The sequence below is a fragment of the Bubalus bubalis genome, chromosome 13, assembly GCF_019923935.1.
Source record: "Bubalus bubalis isolate 160015118507 breed Murrah chromosome 13, NDDB_SH_1, whole genome shotgun sequence".
NCBI lineage: Eukaryota > Metazoa > Chordata > Mammalia > Artiodactyla > Bovidae > Bubalus > Bubalus bubalis.
This window is the reverse complement of record NC_059169.1, coordinates 11,999,723-12,021,689: the sequence shown is the minus strand read 5'-3', so window position 1 is coordinate 12,021,689 and position 21,967 is coordinate 11,999,723. Positions and strand designations below refer to the sequence as shown.

The window sequence follows — 21,967 nt, the reverse complement described above, 5'->3', positions numbered from 1 at the left end:
TTTTAGGTAAAAGAATATAAAAAGTGCTTTCAATGAGATTAAATACAAAAACCAGAATGTTTGTGAGAACTGGAAGGGATCTGGGGAATTGCTCCTACAGTGAGAACCCCCTTTTTTTTTTTCCCTAAGATTTTTTTTGATGTGGACTATTTTAAAAGTCTTTATTGAATTTGTTACAATATTGTTTCTGTTTTGGTTTTTTGGCCAGGAGGCATGTAGGATCTTGGCTCCCCCACCAGGGATCAAACCAGGACCCTCTGCATTGGAAAGTGAAGTCTTAGCCACTGGACTGCCCGGGAAGTCCCTGCCCTCACCCTCCTCTCTTCCTTCCTCTCCAAAGTCTACTACCTTCTGCCTGTAAACCCCCTCAGACTGTATCCTTTAAAAGTCACCTTCCCTGATAGCTCAATTGGTAAAGAACCTGCTTGCAATGCAGGAGACCCTGGTTCAATTCCTGGGTTGGGAAGATATGCTGGAGAAGGGAGAGGCTACCCACTCCAGTATTCTTGAGCTTCCCTTGTGGCTCAGCTGGTAAAGAATCCACCTGCAATGAGGGAGACCTGGGTTTGATCCCTGGGAAGATGCCCTGGAGAAGGGAAAGGCTACCCATGCCAGTATTCTGGCCGGGAGACTTCCATGGACTGTATAGTCCATGGGGTCACAAAGAGTCAGACATGACTGAGCGACTTTCACTTCACTCCCTTAAAGAACAAAAACAAAAAACAACTAACCAGCATCAGATGTCATGTATTATGATCATAGGCATGTTAAGAGCAAAACAACACAAACCTTACTCCAGACATAGAAAGAAGATGAAGCAAACACTCTAGAGGGACTAGGTAAAAGTTGGTTTTCTAATTTTCTGCGATTCTACAGGTGTTTTTGTTTTTTTTTTTTTGGTTTTAGCTGTGAAGTATGGCAAGGCACCTTGCTTCTTGCTCAGTGAAGTGCCCTGAGTAGCAAAAAAGAGCACCAGAAAGCTTGTTAGAAATGTGTCTCAAGCTTACTAAGCTGGAATCTAGGTTTACCGTGGTCTCCAGGTCTGCCACATACCTGACCACGCATTGGAATCACCTCCAGAACTTTAAAAATGCGATGCCTGGGTTCTCACCCAAGAAATCCTGGTATATTTGGCTGGGGTGAAGCTTGGACATTGAGGTTCTTCTCTTTAATCTCAGGTGATTCTGTGATTCCAAGACTCAGTACCCTAATCCAGTGGTTCTCAAAGTGTGGGCCCTGTGCCACCTGAGAACCTCTAACAAACACACACGCTCAAGCTCACTCCAGACTCCTTTTCCTGGAGTTTCTGATGCAGGAGGTCTTTGATTTAGTGCTGCCGGCAATTCTGATGTTCACTGAGGTGGGAAAACCTGCTAAGGTAGGTCTGGGAGGTAGGGAGGCCCAAGAATTTATATTTCTTAAAGTTTCCAAGTGCTGCTCCTGTAGCAGGCCTGAGAACCGCATGTATAGAATCAGGGAACCCTCTAATTTATGGCTGCTCCAGAGCCATACCTCCAACCCAGGGTTTCTGCTCTTTCACCACAAACTCCCCATCTGCCGGTCTTTTGGGTTTGAGGCCTGAATGACCCTTTTTAATTCCACCTTCACCAAGTGCTGTCTCTTCAGTCATGTCCAACTCTTTGTAACCCCATGGACTGTAGTCCGCCGGGCTCCTCTGTCCATGGGATTCTCCAGGCAAGAATACTGGAGTGGGTTGCGGTGCCCTCCTCCAGGAGATCTTCCAGACCCAGGGATCAAACCAATGTCTCTTATGTCTCCTGCGTTGGCACACAGGTTCTTTACCGCTAGTGCCACCTGGGAACCCCCTTTCCACCAAATAGAAAGGGGTTAAAAACAAAAAAACAGGGACCTCCTTGGTTGTCCAGTGGCTAAGATCCCAAGCTCCCAATGCAGAGGGCTGGGGTTTGATCCTGGTCAGGGAACAAGATCCCACATGCTACAACTAAGACACAGCCAGATGAATACAAACTTAAAAAAATGTATTAACCACCCCCCCAGTTTGGTACCCCAGACTCAAAATGTCTCTGTTCCAGAAACTGCTCACACTGGCTATGCATGGGTGCTCCCCTCCCTCGATGCTCCCTGTTCTCAAGGGGACCCACTCTTCTACAGACGGGACCCCCCCACCCCTTCCAGTTCACTTGTGGCCTCTCCTAAGAACCCTGCGTGGAGGGTGGAAATCCAAAACTTCTCTGTGCTCTGCTTAGTCACTCAGTTGTGTCTGACTCTTTGAGACCTCATGGATTATAGCCCACCAGGCTCCTCCATCCATGGGGATTCTCCAGGCAAGAATACCGGAGTGGGTTGACATGCCTTCCTCCAGGGGATCTTCCCCACCCGGGGATGGAACCCAGGGCTCCCGCAGTGCGGGCAGATTCTTTACCATTTCACCAGGGAAGCCCAAGACTACTGGAGTGAGTAGCCGATCCCTTCTCCAAGGAATCGAACCGGGCTCTCCTGCATTGTAGGCGGATTCTTTACCAGCTGAGTTACCAGGGAAGCCCAGAAAACTTCTCTAAGGCGCCAAATGGCCAGGGCGCTGTAGACGGTGGCCGTCAGGGGTGGGTGTCCTCCGGATCTAGCCGAGGGTGGTTTTTCCTTTGGAACCTGCCGCCAGTCCTTTGCCCTCCATATGTAGAGGGCCTATCCAAGAGAAGAAAGGGCAAGACCCGGGGCTGAGGATGGGGGATGGAGGTGTAAAGCGGTAGCTCTCAGCTGGAGGATGAGAACCATTGACTTTTCCCTCTTAGGTCCCTGCCTGCTGGGTCCTTGAATCTTGCTCCCGCCTCCATCGAGTTCCCGGAGCTCCGAGGCCCCACAAGAATCTGTAAACAGCTGACCTATTCCACTCCTTTCCCGTGCGCCGGCATCGCTCGGGTCCCCGGACGGGGCGTGGAGGAAGCCGGGCCGCGGTGGGGGAGGGGAGGTGACCACTGCCCCTCCGGGATTAAGTCCCTCGTGGCCCAGGGTGGTGCCGGAAGCCCGCTCCAACGGCCCCGGGGAAGGGGAGGTGCTCGTGGGTCCCCGCACCGCGCTGCGGCCCGCGCGGAGACGGAAAGTCCTAGGAGGTAGGCTCACGGGCGGGGCTCCCTCTTGAACGACCGTAAGCACGACTCGCCGAGTCCCGATCCTGGCCGATCCTCCGCCAGCGGCTGGCGGTGTCGCCCGGGCGCTCGTCTCCCGCGCCCTCCTCTCGCTTTCCGACCGCAGCGGCGGGACTGGCGCGTCCCTGCTGGCTCGGCGCTCTCCCCGGCGCCTCCTGCGTTCTGGCCGGGCGGTGGCCGAGCGGCGAGCCCGGCTTGGGCCGCAGGACCAAGTAAGGCGCGGATCGGAGGTGGGCTCGCCGGGCCGGGGAGGGCGCTCGCGGCGGGCGGCCCACAGGCGCACCTGCCCCCGGGGCGGAGCGGAGCCGTGGCGGGGTGCGCCGGCTCGCAGGGCGCGGGCGCGGACGCTGGAGGGGGCTGTGGCTCTCCCGTTGTCCCCGCGGCTCGGGCGGCGCGGCGCTGGGGCTCCCCCGCCCCTCGCCGAGGGGCCGGCCCAGGCCCGGGGAGGGGCTCGCCTGCCTTCACTTCCCGCTCGCCGGCCTGGAGGCGGCGGGGTCGGCGCGGGCGCAGAGGGCTGCGGGCAGCGCTCGGCTGGCGCGCGGGGCGGGGACGCGGCCGCCGCCCGCTTTGCGCCGCTCCTCCCCGCGCGAGCGCCGCTCGGCCCGGCGTCGAGGCGGCCATGGCGACCCTGAGCCCGCTCCCCACCCACCCAGCCTGCTCCGCCCTCCCCTCCGCCCCGCGCCACCTTTGATGGCTCGGACCTCGGCCGGCCACCGCCAGCCCCGTGCGCGCGTCCGCGCCGCTGCCGCCGCCCGCGGGTATTAATAGCCGAGCGTCCCCGCCGCACGCGCAGCCGGAGCCGCCGCGCCCTCGGCCGCCCGGGGCTCGGAGCTGCGGAGCCCGGAGGCCGGGAGCGGGAGTGGGAGCCGGAGCCGCCCGCGCCGTGGAGGTAGGAGGCGCGCGGCGAACAATGACCGCGGCGGGCGGGCGGGCGGCAACTTGTGCGAGTCGAGCGCCCGGAGCCGGCCGATTCGGGCGCGGCTGGAGGGAGCTGCGTGGCCCGCGGGTCCTGCCTGCGGGAGGTGTGGCGGGTGGCATCGGGCTTCCTTTTAACTAAGGCGGGAGAGTCGCCCTCCAGCCAGGCAACAATAGCCGGAGCTCCGGGGCCCCAGGGCCCCGCGCCGCCCCTTGCGCCCTCTTCTCACCTCGGCGGACTCGAGCCGCGGGCTCCGCGCGCGTCCCTACTCGCCTCCCCCCGCCTCGGGGCGCCCTCCCCCCGTTTCCTCCCATCCCACCCGGCGCGCTGACAGCGCCCGACGCGGCTTCCGGACCTCCGGCCGCAATCTGGGCTCCCGAGGCCGCCCGCTGGCCGGGTTGGGGCGGGGGGGGGATGGCCGCTGGCGCGGGTGCTCGCGGCTCGCCCACGCGCGGCGCGGGGACCCCGGGTGGGTGACAAAGAGGAACACGCCCTCTGGCCGAATTGCATTTTTGTCCCTCGTTATCGCTAGCCTTTATGGAGACCAAAGTTTCTCTCCCCCTCCCCCCCCCTTTTTTTTTAAAAAGCAAAGGACACAGATTTTTGTGGTGAACGTTTCAAAACAACTTCTGATTGTGGTTTTACGATTTAAGTTCCGGAAACTTCAGCTGTGTGCTCCGGCCAGACCCTTTGAGTGTGTGCATGTGTGTGTGTTTTATTCGAGGGGGAACACGCGTTCCCAGGCATCAGTCTGGATGTCGTGTTTGGCCGTGGGAGCCCAGCTCTGAAATTTGTGCAGGGTCTCCCAGAAAACGAGCGAGGTGCGACGCACGAAGAACTGAGGACTCTGGTTATCAGATCCGCCGCTTGAGATGCGGAGAGATTGTCTCGCATCTGGAACAGTTTAGCCGGCTCAGCCTGTCTCTGTGATCCTTCTGGAGTACCATGGTGGCCTCTGGCTGTTTCATTTTATGGTCCTGGTTAATGTCTTGCTTGTTAGTTTCCCAGGTTTGACTTGGTCAGCCCCGCCCTCCCCTGTATTACTGTTCCACCCTGAGCCATGGCTTTTGGGGACCCCCATCTCTCCCAGCCCTCAGGCAGCGTCTTCAGCCGGAGCCAAAACCCAGCCTAAACCCTGTGGGTTAGGTTCACTGTGCTTTGCGCCTGGTGACTTGGCCAAACCCATTTCAGAACATCTTCCAGCATTGTCTTACTTTTCTTAGTCTAAACCGGACAGAAAGCAGGAAGAAAGGCTTTTTCGGTCCTGAGAGCTTTGGGACATTTGCCTTAAAAATTGTCCTCACTGTTGTGATCAGGCAGGCCCTTCTGAAGTCTCCTGCTTTTGGCTGTCTTCCACATTCCACAGCCTTCTGGTTGGGGCTTTACCTTCAGCCTTTCCGTAGGGTTGGTCTTCTGGGTATGATAGTTTCTGACAATGCTCTTCATGTGGGCTCAGCATCCACATGGCTCACTTTATATTCCTGCAGCATCCTTCTGCAGCAAGGCACCAATATTGGAGTTACTCCAAGCACAACGGAACGTTTGTGTTTTTAGAATGTCTGGCTAATAGATCTGCTTCTGGGTAAAATAGACACATGATTGGCCAGTGGCTGGCTTCCTGGGCGAAGTGTTGGTGGAAATAGTAAGCTGCTAGCCTAGCGCTTCCCATAATCTCTTCTTCTTTGTGGATGAGAAACTTGAAATACCTGGTGATGATGTAGCTGTTCTCCATAGGGTCACAGACTCAGTAGCTTGCCCCCTATAAGTTGGGGTGTGGTTTTTCATTCAAGGAGGGCTTCCCCTTTGGGAATCCTGAAGCGAGTTTTATAGTGTCCCTTTTCACACAATTAGTCTTTTCCTGGAATTTTATACGGGGATTGAATTCCCTAGGTCATAATAGAATACTAAGGCTACTCTGTGGCCAAATTTACCAAAAGGAGACTTAAAAATCTACCCTAGATAATTTTCTTCTGGTGTACTGCAGTTATGTTATAATTATCTTAAGACTATGAGGAGCTTGGGTGAACATTTTTGTTTTGCTTTTTATTTAAAAAACTGTTGGAGGAAATGCCTTCTAAGAAGATAAGAATTGAATGTAGTATTGAAAGGGTTACTTTTTTAAAGTGGAATTCATCCTTTAGCATTCACTGAACTCTAATAGTCATAGAAGAGTTTAATTCATTTGGAGAATGGTATATATTTGTAAGGATATATAAATATATATGCATGTGATAGACATCAGAAATGAACATCTTTTTCCATCCTTGAGGAGGTTAGAGAACACTAAAGAAGAGATGGGAGCCCAGTTTTTGCTTGCTGAACACTTTAGGAAAGATGGAATGTGGGTTTCCCAGAGGATGAGGGAAGTTGTGTGAATTTGTAGGTACTTGGCTCATGCTTTGACAGCATGGTGAACCAGGCATGTCAGACAAACCTTTTGCAACTGACCTTGCATATTGCAGAGAGCTGCTTAGTGTTTTTGAGAAAGGCACTTTCCTCTTGAACTGAAGATGCTACACATAAGAGAGGAGCTCCTGTAATCCCAGTGCTTCCCAGGTGGTAAAGAATCCACCTGCAATACGGGAGACCTGGGTTCGACCCCTGGGTCGGGAAGATCCCCTCAGATCCCCTGGAGGAGGGCGTGGCAACCCACTCCAGTATTCTTGCCTGGAGAATCCCTTGGACAGAGGAGCCTGGCGGGCTACAGTTGTGGGGTCGCAGAGTCAGACACGACTGAGCGACTGAGCATGCACTTGTAATCCCAAAGTATAATCACTGGAGTCCTTTCTGTTGCTACTTTGAGTGCCCAGGTATTCCAGGTGTTGCTTACCATTGCTGGGAAGGGAAAGGGTGGGATTTTAAAGGTTCCCGCGGCTGCACCTCTCCTGTTATTTGGTGCTTTGATTGAAAGGAGGGCTCACCAAGCCTGACTGTTGAATGGGCAATGGTGGACCAACTTGTTTTTTCCCCCTTGCTTTGTAATGGTTCGAGTTTCTGCTGTGGCCTCACTTCATCATACAGGCCCCTCACTCTATTTCCGCCAGGTTACTGCCTTAACCACTTCCACATGTCGGGCAAGATCAGAGCCCAACGGTTTCCATTCAAATTACTAGAAATACTGATTTCACCAGTCCTTTTATGCCAAATGCCGCCTTTGTTTTTAATCAAGAAGCCCCAGAAACTGTTTATTTAAAAAGTGGAGAAACTGTCTTTTAATAGGCTTCCCTCCTCCAGGTTTAAGTCAGTTAAAAATATTTTGCCAAGTGGATACTTTGAGCAAAAGGGAACAATTGATACATATTAAATGCCCAAGCCCTAAGCCTTTGATACTTGTGAAATAAACCAGGGACCATAGGGTACAAGGGGCCTAAAAGTGAGTGCATGCTCAGTGCTGCCCATGAACTCAGGCAGTTTTCTTATTTAACATGGGATGGAAATTAGAGACAGATGGCAAGATTGGCAATTAAATTAATATGAGAATTCATCATTTACACTGAATTAATTTCATGTGTTAGATGGTCATATTTGTGCATACATTTTCAAACAAAAGGGCCCTGGGCCAAATTAGATTATCTTTTTTCTATTATGTAAAATTCTTCATCCACAAGAGCAACCGCACTCTACATGTAGACTTGGGCTTTCCGTAACGGTATTGTGTAAGAGAAGACATAAATCCAGTATTATGATGCCTTTCACTTTTTGTTCTCATCATATTAATTCAGGATCTGCTATTTAGTGCATGCCACGCAACAAATCTTTGCTAAATACTTGCTGAGTGAATAAATAAACCTCATTTTCATGTCCTTTCAAGTTAGCCTTTAAAATTTTTAAGGGAAATTTGATATTAGCCCTGACAAGTTGTTGTTCTCTGGGAATTTGAAAATTTGATATTTGATTTCATTTCTGTTTTGTTCTAATTTAACCATTGAAGCTAACCTTTAAAGTCAGGTATTGTAAAAATATACAGACTCATTTTTAAGAAATCCGACACAAAAAAGCATGAAGAAGAAAGTAAAACCTACCTGAAAAATTTGCTTCTGGGATAACTTTCCTTCTTCCTGAGAGAGGTTTCTTTGAAAGTTCCATGAGTGAGCATTTATCGGGGTGTGCGCTTGTGTCAAGTTGCTTCAGTCATGTCTGACTCTGCAACCCCATGGACTGTGGCTCACCAGGCTCTTCTGTTCATGGGATTCTCCAGGCAAGAATACTGGAGTGGGTGGCCATTTCCTCCTCCAGGGGAATCTTCCCAAGCCAGAGGGTAACCTCAATTTTTGTGGGCCTTGACATCTGTTCCAGAATGATGAATTAGCTGGGTGTGCAGTTCTGGATTATTGCTTCTGTGTTAATCCACTGTCTTCTGGTCCATTTGTTGTTGCTGTTATGTCCGCTGTCAGGCTAACTGTTATTTGTAAATAGTCTTCGTCTTTTCTCTCTGGCCGCTTTTAAGGCCCTTTGGAGTTCTGCAGTTTCACAAAGCCTAGGTGTAATTTCACCTCTCCTTTTATTCCTCTCTCCTCCTCCTCCCTCTTCTTTTCCCTCCTCCTTCCCCCTTCCTTCGTCCTCTTATCAGTGTGCTCCTTTCTGCTGCCCTGAGTATTTCACTGTCTAGATGTGCTTCTCTTTGTTAGTCTGGTCACCCTTGGCCACTCTGGTTGTTTCCAGTCTGGGCTGTTATGAATAAGGCTGCTAAGAACATTTGTGAACAAGTCTTTGTGCGGAGATCTGTTTTCCTTTTTATTGCTGGGTCTTATAATAAGTGTATGTTTATAAGAAACTGCCATCTGTTTTCCAAAGTGTTTTTACCATTTTACATTCCCACCAATGATATATGAGTGTTCCACTTACTGTAATCCTCATGAGCACTTGAAATTACCTATCTTTTTCATTTTGGCCATTCTGGCGGATGTGTTAGTGGTATCTCCTTGTGGTTTAATTTTATATTTCCCTGAAGGAGAAGAATAGGTTTTCCTGTGCTTTTTGGCCATTTGGCTATCTTCCTTCGTGACGTGGCCATTCACACTTTGTTCTTTTCCATTGATTTTTGTCTGATTGTTTCATATAGCTTTTGAGTATAACTGACATGTAAGAAACCGCACATACTTAATGTCATCTTATTTTACAGTTATGAGAGTTCTGTGTATATTCTGCATACAAGTACATTGTTAGGTAAATATATTACGAATGTGTTCACCAGGCTATTTTTTAACCTTCTCCTTTTTTAATGGCATCTTTTGAAGAGCAAAATTTATGAGGAAAACATTGTACATGGTCCACTTATTGAGCTTATTAAAGGTCAGAGAATTTTTTTCAACTTTGGAAAAATAGCACAGTTTTGTGTGTAAGACATACACTAATATCACTCCGTTCAGGAGGTCAGACCCCATTTACTTCATGCAGTTCTGATCTTTCCTAACTGAAACTGAGTTGAAAAGACATGAAAATGGGAAAAAAAACCCGAAAACCCTGCTCGTTTTGAAAAATCTTAGGAAACAAGGGGTTTAAGATTGTGATCAAATAAATAGATTTCCAAAATTCAAAATTGAGTTGTTTGTTCTTTTAGCACACAGAAGGATTGTGGAAAAGAAGTATTTTCAAAATCAATACCAAAAAATGGAGCCCTAGGAAAAAGCAAGATGTAACATTGTAAAAAGAGGTCAGAAGGGCATATGTGGGTGCTTGTAAAAGGCGTTTAGTTTTCCTATTTTGGTGTGAATTTCATCGTGTTATTTATGTATTCTCCTCATTTTCTGAACCGGATAACAAGGGTTGTCAGATCAGAAAGCATGTTTTCCTGATTTTTGTTTCTCCTGCTCATAGAAGGTAAATAAATATTGCTTGACTTGAATTAAAATTTGTGTCATGACTGAAACAGAAACAAGACTCACAGAAACAGAGAACAGACTTACGGTTGCCAAGCGGGAGGAGGGTGGGGTGGGATGGATTGGGGGTTTGGGGTTAGCAGATGCAAACTGTTATACATGGAATGGATAAACAAGGTCCTGCTGTAGAGCACAGGGACCTCTATTCAAAATCCCGTGCTAAACCGTAATGGAAAAGACAAATACATACATAGATAAATTTAACAATTTCTGTATTGAAAACTCCATGACATGTTAGGATACGGAAGTTAGAGATTGGTATTAAAGGTGAGAAGAGTTGGGAATACAGATATTAAGATAAGACAGATCGGCCCTTCTGTATGTTGTCCATCTTTGTGATGTTGGGCAAGTTATTGATGCTCAAGCAAGGGGCCTTCAAGAGTGCGTTTATCGTCAAGTGATAGAATCTTTGACTTATAGCAGTGAAAGTCACCAATTACTGTTACTGCTGCTGCTAAGTCACTTCAGTCGTGTCCGACTCTGCGACCCCATAGATGGCAGCCCACTAGGCTCCTCTGTCCCTGGGATTCTCCAGGCAAGAACACTGGAGTGGGTTGCCATTTCCTTCTCCAATGCATGAAAGTGAAAAGTGAAAGTGAAGTCGCTCAGTCGTGCCCAGCTCTTAGTGACTCCATGGACTGGAGCCTACCAGGCTCCTCCGTCCATGGGATTTTCCAGGCAAGAGTACTGGAGTAGGGTGCCATTGCCTTCTCTGAAAGTCACCAATTAGTTGCTTCAAATAATAAGAAAGGAAGGGGTCCCTGGTTCAGTGTCTCGGCTCACAGTATCACCCAGGACACGAGTTCTTTCTGTCCTTCTACCCTGCCATGCCCAGCTTGTTGCTTTCTGTACCTAGGCTTGTCGCCCAGAGGTTAATGGCCCCGCTGCGGCCTGATGAGCTGTTACAGCTAAGGGCTGCTACGGTCCCATGCTGCTTAGTGTCACACATTTGTTGTCATCAGGAAATGATGGCACAGCCTTCTTCACACTCCTTTTGTCCTTAATCAAAGTGCTTCTCAGAAGCCGCCAACATTTGGTGGTCTTTGAGGAAGGATCTGGGGAGTGTTTCTGTACTCTCACAGAGATACCCGATACCGGACTGAATGTGATGTCTGGAATCACAGCAGCCATGTTGTGATCAGCCTTGGGATGAGGGCAAGAGGATGATGGGCTGAAAGATGGAAGCAGAGTTCTTGTGGGCATCACTTAGTCACCAGTCTTCCTGCACCTGGAGCTTAGTATACTAAATAATAGCAAGTTTTGTATACCAAATAATGCCAACCTGGACTTAGTGTATTAGACAATAAATTTACCCACTTTCTAATTCTGTTCTTGTCGTCCAAAGCATCTTGACTGATACATTCATCGGAAGACTTTGTCTTTCTTTTTAAAAAATATCTTGTCTTTTTTGGTCTGCTTTTTAAAAAATGAAGTGTAGTTGATTTACAATATTATGTTAGCTTCTGGTATACAAAATAGTGATTTGATATTTTTGTAGATTATGCATCATGCTAGGGTTGCTGCTGCTAAGTCGTTTCAGTTGTGTCCGACTCTGTACGACCCCACGGACTGCAGCCCACCAGGCTCCCCCGTCCCTCGGATTCTCCAGGCAAGATCACTGGAGTGGGTTGCCATTTCCTTCTCCAATGCATGAAAGTGAAGTCGCTCAGTCATGTCCGACTCTTCGCGACCCCATGGACTGCAGCCTACCAGGCTCCTCCGTCCATGGGATTTTCCAGGCAAGAGTACTGGAGTGGGGTGCCATTGCCTCTCCTCATGCTAGGGTTATTAGAACATTATTGACTGTATTCCCAGTGCTATTCATTGTATCCCTGTGACTTTATAACAGATCATTTGTCCGTCTTAATGCTCTTCACCCGGTTTGCACATTGCCCCACCCCTCCTCCCTTTCGGCAGTTTTTTCTCTGTACCTGTGAGTCTGTTCCTGTTTTGTTATATTTATTCATTTGTTTTTTAGATTCCACAAATTTATTCATTTGTGTTTTTTATTTTGTTTTATTTATTCATTTGTTTTTTAGATTCCACATATAAGTGAAAACATACAGTATTTATCCTTCTCTGTCTGACTTATTTCACTTAGCATTGTTCCCTGTAGGTCCATCCGTGTTGTCACAAATGGCAGACTGTCCTTGATGGCTGAGTGACAGCCCATTGTGTAATATCCCTGTGTTTTCTCTATCTGCTCTTCAGTCAGTGACCATTTAGGTTGTCTCCATGTCTTGGCTATTGTGAATGACGCTTTAGTGAACACAGGGGTGTGTGTTTCTTTTTGAATTAGTGTTTTCCTTTTCTTTCAGTAAATACCCAGGAGTGGAAATGCTAGATTGTATGATAGCTCTATTTTTAATTCTTTGAGGAGCCTCTGTACTCTTTTTCATAGTGTCTGCACCAATTTATCAATATATTCCCACTTCCGACGCTGTAGGGTTCCTTTTCTCTACATCCTCACCAATACTTGTTATTTCTTGTCTTTTTGATGAGAGCCATTCTGACAGGTTGGAAGACTTGATCTTTCATCTGCCATTTGACATTATCTATGAGAAAAAGAGTTTCTTACTGTTAATTATGTGGAAAGGGGCTTAGTGATCATACCAAGTTGCTGTGAAAGATGAATGATTTTTAAGGACTGTAGGTATTTGATAACACGTGCGAATCTGGTCACTATATCTGCATAAATTTTACCTTTTCCTCTCTTGATGGCCTTGCAGGACATCTACTTAGAACTGACCATTTGGGGTTTGGATTAGGAGATTTGTGAGGCCATTATTAATCAGAGATTAATGTCTTCCTTTATAATCTTGCCAAATCTTTTGATTATCTGGCATGAAATCTTATTGAGGGCCAGTGTTATTAGTAGAAGGAACTGCTTGAAAATGTCAGGATTTGGGTAAACTAGAGATTTACTACATTCAAAAATTAGACACAGGTATTTATGACCCTGTAAAGAAAGGTTGAATGATTTTATGATAACCTTAATCCAAGCAAATGAATTGAATGGAAAATATCCAAGTGAAGAACTTGCAGAGTATAGAATTAGAAGACTCCAGTCTGTTTTCTTTTGATTGATACAACCTTTAAGAAGAAATCTGGTCATTCCCCCACCCCTTACTATCAGGGTGGTCAGGTGACCAGGGTTAAGTTGCATATTCACTGCCATTTTATTTTTACTTCGTTTTGTGTGAGGATTTATCAACGCAACAGGTATTTGATTGACCAGCTGTGTTGAATTACTAGTTAATATTGGTGCCACAAAAATAGGGCCCAGTTCTCTGTATCCAGACCAGATTGGAGAGGTTATCTAGATAATGACAATATGACGAGAGCTTTGCAAAAGCTACTGTCATGGCGGAAGTGTTCAGACATTAAGGCATTGGATTCTGGTTGGAGGTTGCATTTAAGTGGAGCTTTCAGTAAAGACGTGTGTTTTTGTTAACTTGTTTGCTCATTTTAGTATTCCCTTTGTACACTACTTTTTGTAACAGGATTAGAAAAGTATTTATGTATCAAACAGAAAGTAAAAATTCCTTGCAATCCTGCTGGTCAGAATTTATGAAAATTAAAACTTGATTTATTTCCATTTGATTTTTGGCATATTCAATATATTCCCAGTATTTGTCTCTCTACAGACAGACATACTTTTTAAAAAAATTGTGAGAACAATGCATGTATAATTAGAAGCCACTTTCCCGCCTTAACCGCTGAGTGTTTTTCATATTGAGTTTTCTTTGAAATGAAAATTTTAATGACTTTATAATGTTTCCCTGTATAATTCTACATAATATACCTAACATTGCCCTTTATTGGTCTTTTTTTTTTTTTTTTTTACTTGCAATATTTGACTGCTGCAACCATCTGTATATAAATCTATGGAAAGAGGGTTCTTTTGTTGCAAGGGGCAGACACCCACCCACCTTGAGTCATAAGAGTTAGAACCGGGAAGGGGCAGACACCCACCTTGAGTCATAAGAGGTAGAATGGGGAATTTGGTAGCTCTCAATACCAACCCCAGAACAGGCGAAGGTGAGTCATCTCAGGAATCGAGACCTGGGTCCGAAGACTCCAGCCACGTGTGGGATTGGCTTCGTGTTCCTGGTTCTCCCCACTGGCACTTGGGACAGTTTGCTGGTGATGGTGGGGCTGCCCTGTGCGTTGCAGGAACTGTAGCATCCATTGTTGTTTAGTCACTGAGCTGTGTCCGACTCTTTGCGACCCCATGGACTGTAGCCCGCCAGGCCCCTCTGTCCATAGAATTTCCCAGGCAAGGTTACCAGAGTGGGTTACCGTTTCCTTCTCCAGGGGATCTTCCTGATCCAGGGATTGAACCCGTGTCTCCTGCCTTGGCAGGTGGATTCTTTACCATTGAGCCACCAAGGAAGCCCATAGCATCCACAGCCCCACCTTAAAAGTCAGGCAGCACCCCCCCTCCACCCCCCTGTCATGCTGGCGATTAATCATACCTTCGCACATGTTCCGTTCCCGGGGATGAAACGTTCATGCCACTCGCACTGGGATTGAGACTCACCAAGTTGAAGTTTGAACCCCCATCTCCACCCCTCCAGGGAAGGACTCCTGTTTCCGCCAGATGAGGGACCCCTCTTGTGATGGAGGGATGTACAAGGATGGGGTGGGGATGGGGAACCCGCCTTTCCAGGTGGGTAGGATTGACACACAAAAATAAGGGGAAATAACTTCCTGGGGGAGGGCCCAGCGGGGAAGAGGGACAGAGACAGGAAGGAGGGGCACCGTCCACACCTCCTGGGGCTGTGCCGAAGCTGGAGGATTCCTATCACGTCAAGGTTGATGTCCAAGCACTGAGAGCTGCAGTTCTAACCTAATGGTCCCTTGTGAGGGGCGTCACAGTGGTTAGATATCAGCCCCAAACAACCTTCCTCTCGCTTATATTCAGATACACCATCCAGATTGGGAAGAGAGAGGTGGAAGCTTGCTCAGGGTGAGTCTATAGCAAAGCTGGCCCCTGCAGAAGTGCACCAGGCAGGCTGGGATGGGAGCTGTGCTTCTACGCTCTTTTCTTATCACTTGTGACGACTCTCTAGGTGCCCCCTACCTTCTTGAATTCTGGCCACACTGGGTCTTCGTTGTGGCATGCAGGTCTTCTCTGCTTGCAGCCCTTGGGGTTCTCTTGTTCCTGGTGCATGGAATAAGTTGCCCTGTGGCACGTAGGATCTTAGCTCCCTAATCCAGGGATTGAACCTGCACCCCCTGCATTGGGAAGGTGAATTCTTAACTGCTGGACCATCAGGGAAGTCCCATGTGCCCCCTTTCTCTGTTGTTGGCCAGAGGCACTTAGTAAGCAAGGATGTTAGCTCCTGGCAGCCCTAATCAGTCCCCAGCAGACAGGACTGTTTCGGGACAACCATATTTTGAGAGAGAAGATACCCATATGTGACCCAGCCAAGCCATGCCCGTTTTGCTAATTCCCGATCAAAGCAGTGTCTCTGTCTCAGTTCCATTGGCTTACCATTGGAGATTATCCACAGAAGTTTTGGCGAGCCCCCAGGGGAGTGCCGAAGGCGGCTGCTGCCAACGGCGGCCTGACTGGTTTCATCTGTGGTGTAGCTCACATCATTAGTTAGTCCCCAATGTGTGGATTTTGCCTTTTCCCCCAGAGTTCATTTCTGGAGGTCAGGAGCTGTGTCTCAAAACTTCTGTTCTACTTTCTGGGTACTTAAAACAGAGCCTTTCTTTGATGGATTAATGAGGATCTTATCATAGGATCTCAGGTAGCCGGAAAAATCACAACTCATTAGAGTCTCAATAACTCTTCACAAGTTTCTCACAAAGGTCTGTCAAGCACCTTTTACCCGGAGGGCACGATTCCTGAGATTGACAACAGTGAAGAAAACAGGCCGAAAAATCCTTGTCTTCAAGGGGACAGTGTATATATATATATATATATATATATAGGTCCAAATTGAGACATTTTTGACACTGAAAGGTGCTAACTGCCTGGGGTGTCAGAACAAAAGGCGTCTAAGTGGATGGTCACCCTCGTGCTCAGAGAGTGGCCCAAAGTGTGTGCATGCGTGCTTAGTCGCTCAGTTGTGTCTGACTCTGCAACTGCATGAATTGTAGCCTGCCAGGCTCCTCTGTCGGAGAAGGCAATGGCACCCCATTCCAGTACTCTTGCCTGGAAAATCCCATGGATGGAGGAGCCTGGTGGGCTGCAGTCCATGGGGTCGCTAAGAGTCAGACACGACTAAGCGACTTCACTTTCACTTTTCCCTTTCATGCATTGGAGAAGGAAATGGCAACCCACTCCAGTGTTCTTGCCTGGAGAATCCCAGGGACAGGGGAGCCTGATGGGCTGGCCTCTATGGGGTCGCACAGAGTCGGACATGACTGAAGCGACTTAGCAGCAGCAGCAGCAGCAGCAGCAGGCTCCTCTGTCCATGGAATTCTCCAGGCAAGAATACTAGAGTGGGTTGCCATTCCCTCCTCCAGGGGACCTTACTGACTTGATTGAACCTGGGTCTGTTGAGTCTCCTGTATTGGCCGGCGGGTTCTTTACCTCTGAGCCATATGGGAAGCCTGGCTCAAAGCAGGGTGTTGGAGGGGTGGGGCCTGGGTTTTCCCCTGAGGCTATCGTATGCCCTCAGGATAGTCTGGGTCCTGTGACTTCAGGGACCCCATCATTCACTCACTGGACACATTTATTGAGAGTCCGTGAAGTTGTGTTTATGTCCTCCTAAAAGATGGTTTGCTCCCAGGCAAGGCTGTTTGCAGGGATATACAAGTGGGAGGTTTTGTCCTCTGGAGGAAAATAATGAATGGAATTGTTTGAGAGACCGTGGACTCCTGAGATACAGATCAGCAGATTCCAAGTAACTTGTAGAAGTCCTTTTGACCAGCATTTTTTTTTTTTAAGCTTTGAAAATCAACAGGGCTCTAGGCCCTGAAGGTGATTTAACAAGACACAGTTAAGGGTGAAAAGGAGTTGAGATTGCTTTGGAAGGAAATCACACGTGCATTAAATTAAAAAATACATATGTTTACAGCAAAAGTGCCCTCTCCGCCCCCTGTAGCGTTCTGTGAGTTTTACCACGTGTATGGATTTGTGTGATCAACACCACAGGATATGGAATTTTTAAAAAAATAATTGTATTTATTTTTGGCTGTGTGTGGTCTTTGTTGTTGCGTGGGCTTTTCTCTAGTTGTATGAGTATGCGGGCTTCTCACTGCTGTGGCTTCTCTTGATGTCAGTCACAAGCTCTAGGACACGTGGACTTTACATGCAGCACGTGGACTCACTGGTAGCTCCCGGGCTCTAGAGCACAGGCTCAGGAGTTGCTGCATGTGTGTGGTTGCTCTGTGGCATGTGGGATCTTGCCGGGCCAGGGATCGAACCTGTGTCTCCTGCACTGGCAGGCAGATTCTTTAACCACTGAACCCCCGGGGAAGCCCCAGGACATGCAACATTTTGAGCAGCTCAAAAAATTCCCAGGTGTTGTTCCTTTCCTTGGGTTCACCTTCCCCTGTCCCCTTCCGCCACCCCTGTTAACTGCTCACCTTTGCTGTGTCACTATCTGTTCTTTTTCAGACGTCTTATAAGTGGAATCACAGTGCGTGAACCTTTTTTGAGACTGGCTTCTTTCATTTCACTCACACAACGTCTCTGAGATTCTTCTGAGCTGTTTTTAACATCACTCTTTCCCTTGGATTGCCGACTACTGTTCCGTTGTATGGATGTACCCCGGTTTGCGTAGCCATTCACTTGTTGAAGGACGTTGGGGTTGTTTCCAGTTTGGGGCAAGTGTGAATAGAATGGCTACATGTGTAGCTGCTAGAAGCTTTCACGTGCAGGTCTTAATATGGGTGTGATTTCTCACCGGGAGGTGCCCAGAAGTGGAGTCCTCCTCAACACGTGATGTTGTCCCTGCTTTTCACTGTAGCCGTTTGAACAGGTGTGTACTGGTGTGTCAGCATGGCTGTTTATTTTTTTTAACACAACATGCTGAGAAAACATCAGTATATGAGGAGCTTATTCAAAGATATTGACTAGATGCTTTCCTGGGCTACCTGGTGGTGGTTTAGACACTAAGTTGTGTCTGACTCTTTGCGACCCCGTGGACTGTATCACCTGCCAGGCTCCTCTGTTGTTTTGCTGAGAAGTTTCACTTTCATCTCAGGGTCAAAGGATTTGTTAACAAAGTAAGCCACTTGTTATATACAAATAAATAATACCAGTATTTATTAGAGAAGTAGGACTTCCCTGGTGGCTCAGACGGTAAAGCATCTGCCTACCATGCGGGAGACTGGGGTTCAATCCCTGGGTGGGGAAGATCCCCTGGAGAAGGAAATGGCAACCCACTCCAGTACTCTTGCCTGGAAAATCCCCTGGATGGAGGATCCTGGTAGGCTACAGTCCATGGGGTCGCAAAGAGTCGGACACGACTGAGAAACCTCACTTTCACTTTCATTAGAGAATTATCTAGCTTACTTTCAGTATACTAACATGAAAAGAGAAACAGCAGAGAGTACTTCACCATATTGGGTTTAGACCAACACCCAGACTCAAAGAGCTCTGGGAAGTCCCGGGACATAGCACATCTGGAGTCTCAACTGGGAAGATGTCCCAGGCAGCACATTGGCTCTGTGGGTGAGACTTCAAAGATTGCAGTTTGGTTCCCCATTTATAATCCTGGGAGGAAAACTGATATCATCATCAATCTGTGAGCAAGTAGCAACTCTGGTGTCATGCTAATGTTGTTTGTTTTGTCTTGAAGAACTTGGAATATTGTTCAGCCTGGGGCTTGGTTGGCCAGACCTCCTCCAGGGGCTCAACAATCTCAAGACCAGCTCATCTATGGTGCAGCAAGTCTTGCACTCGCAGCAGGCAGTCACTCACAGTCAGGGCAGTGTCCTGGCAGGTTAGAAGCAAGGTCAGAGGCCTGTTCTGCTTTGTCTCTGAAGCCTAAAGAAGACTATTTAATTTCCCTAACATCTGTCCATGGGATTTCCCAGACAAAAATACCAGAGTGAGTTGCCATTTCCTTCTCCAGGGCCTCTTCCCAACCCAGGGATTGAACCTGTGTCTCCTGCATTGCAGGTGGATTCTTTACTACTGAGCCACTAGGGAAGCCTACAGGCAGAGGCTTAATAAACTCTGTTAGCTGCCCATTTTTGGAAGGGATGACTCAAAAAGAGCAATTGTGTCTATGAAAGCTGAGGCTCAGAATGTAAAAAAGCCAGCAAGAAATAGAGGTAAGTAGCACAGAGTTGGACACGACTGAAGCAGCTTAGCAGCAGCAGCAGCATGTGGCATAGATACTTAGCTCAGAGACCTGATAGGGTGTGGAGGTTTGATTTGAGTATCTTGTTAATTCTCTATGTGAATATCCAGTGATAATGATTAAAAGAATTATAGAAGCAGCTGAAAGGCAGTGGAGACCTGGAGGAAAGAACACAGGCTTCAGGGCCTGGATTCATTATCTGTTACTGTGTGACACGCTACTCCCAATTTGAGTGACTTATGTCAATAGACCCTGGGTCAGGAAGATCCCCTGGAGAAGGGAATGGCAACCTACTCCAGTGTTCTTGCCTAGAGAATTCCATGGACAGAGCAGCCTGGTGGGCTATAGTCCATGGGGTCACAGAGTCAGACGCTACTGAGTGACTAACCCACACGTCAATAGTAAATACTGTCTTTCACAGCTTCTCTGGGGCAGGACTCTGGGAGTGTCTTAGATGGGCAGTTCTGGCTTGGATATTTGCAGCAGAGATGTCCGCTGGGGTGGTAGGGTCTGTTTCCAAGGAAGCATCTCAGGTAGGCTGCTGGAGTATCCTTACAGCATGGTGGCTGGGTTGTCCCAGAATGAGTAGTTTGTGAGGAGACCAAGGTGGAAACTGCCTTGACCTTAATGACCTAGACTGGGAAGTTCTACTTGGTCGCGTCCACAGATTCTTGATCACACAGGCCAGCCATGATTCAGTGGGGGGTTGACTACACAAAAGTGGGGGTGCCAGGTGGCAAGGGTCATTGGGAGCCATCTTGGAAGCTGGCTACCATGGGACTGAAGGGACTTGTGTTATATCCTGTGTTATAGAACAGAAAGAGACAGACTTAGAAAACGGACTCCTGGTTGCTGGATAGCATATGGAACTCTGCTCAATGTTATGTGGTAGCCTGGATGGGAGGGGGTTTTGGGGGAGAAAGGATACATGTTTATGTATGACTGAGTCCCTTCACTGTTCACCTGAAACTGTCATGACATTGTTATTTGGCTGTACCCCAATACAAAATGTTTTTGGTGTTAAAAAAAAAATGAAATCCCAGAGTCGGCGTTATCAGATCCACAGTTGGTGGTGAGGGTCAGGGCCTGTGGCAGGGGAACAGTGGCTTTTCCCTGGGTGGTAGGTACCTTGGCAAAGACTGAAGGTTGAAAAATTGTCAGTTTTTCAAGAGGTTGAAAAATTGTCAGTTTTTCAAGAGGTTGAAAATTGTCAATTTTTCAAGAGGTTGAAAAATTCTCCTGGTGGTTTGATTCCTTTTATTTAAATAATGCCTGCGCTTTGCTGTAGGATGGAAAATCTGAGAGACACAGAGGTGGTCTGTCTGCTCACTGTGCCATGCTGTTTGGGTATGACTTTCCTGCTTATCCTGAGGAGCTAACCAGGGTAGGCGTCATTCTCCATCCTCACTTGCTGTCTTCCCCTGGCATAGCTCAGTGCTAGGAATGGCCCTCACTTCTACCAGCTGAAGATGCAAATAAGAAAAGTCTAGTGGCTGAGACTCCGTACTCCCAATATAGGGGTCCCAGGTTCAATTCCTGGTCAGGGAACTAGATCCCTCTTGCCGTAACTAAGAGTTCGAATGCCAGGACTAAAAGAGCCTGCATGCTGCAACTAAGATCTGGCATGGCCAAATAAATAAATATTAAAAAAGAGAGAGAGAAAAGTCCATCACCAGAGTGATGGTAGGGAAAACCCATCAAAACCTATCTCCAGAAAATTGCTTGATAGTCTCCCTCATGGGCCAGAAGTCCTTCTAGGAATCATATTCGGCTTCTCCTTGGAATCAGGATTTGGGCTTCCAGTTTTAAACCAGGTACTGTGTTAGACTGCGGGCTTGCACGTTTGTTTGGTCCTTTCTCAATGAGGAAGATGTTGTCCCCATTTTACAGAAGAGGCAGCTAAGTCTTAGATTTCTGGGTAACATGCCCACAGTCATACACAGTGGATCAGCGAAATCAGGCTTTCCTCAAGTCCATGCTCTTTGTGACTCAGTTAGGGATCTGCTCCTAGTACAGCTGTAGGCAAGCACAGCAGACTAGGGCGACGTGAGATAGATCTGCAGGTTCAGGATCAGACGCTGTCTTTGTTTTGTTCTTGTTCTGTCAGCCAGTCTTGTCTACCTCTTGGCGACCCCATGGACTGCAGCAGCCAGGCTTCCCTGTCCTTCACCATCTCCTGGAGTTCGCTCAGACTCATGTCCATTGAGTCCGTGATGTCATCCAACCATCTCATCCTCTGTCGTCCCCCTCTCCTCCTGCCCTCGATTTTTCCCACCATCCAGGTCTTTTCCGGTGAGTCATCTCTTCGCATCAGGTGTTCAAAGTATTGGAGCTTCAGCATCAGTCCTTCCAGTGAATATTCAGGGTTGGTTTCCATTAGGATTGATTTGATCTCTTTGCAGTCCAAGGGACTCTCAAGAGTCTTCTCCAGCAGCACAGTTCAAGCCTTGCCTGGTGGCTCAGATGGTAAAGAATCTGTCTTTGTTTAACAGTGTGTTATTCTGTTCATTGTAAATTAAAAAAAGAACTTTTGATTTTTAAAAAATTGATTAAAAAAAGATGATCTTCGTTGCTGTGAGTTTTGGCATCCCCTTAAATTTCACATCCAGGGCCATGCCTCCCTTGCCTCACCTTGACCCCACGCAGCCAGTGGCTCTGGAGTCAGATGAGGAAGGTCTGATCAGCTCCTGGGAGTTCAGCATCCTTTTCAGCATTGTGATACTATTTTATTTTCCCTTTTGAGACATTTTGGGGGATGAGTCACCAGTCTTAGAG

At 47.8% G+C, this 21,967-nt stretch overlaps 1 protein-coding gene across 2 annotated transcripts in view; it reads left to right on the top strand.

Annotated features, from left to right (window-relative positions):
• Window positions 1-2,960: 2,960 nt before the first annotated feature.
• FARP1 (FERM, ARH/RhoGEF and pleckstrin domain protein 1) overlaps window positions 2,961-21,967 on the top strand; it is a 309,007-nt gene continuing 290,000 nt past the window's right edge. The window contains exon 1 of one of the 2 annotated variants that reach the window (XM_044927132.2): window positions 2,961-3,089. The gene's annotated coding sequence lies outside the window, so the exon portion shown is untranslated. Of the gene's footprint in view, window positions 3,090-3,842; window positions 4,015-21,967 lie in introns of those variants that run through there. The other variant, XM_044927129.2, reaches the window with a different exon arrangement.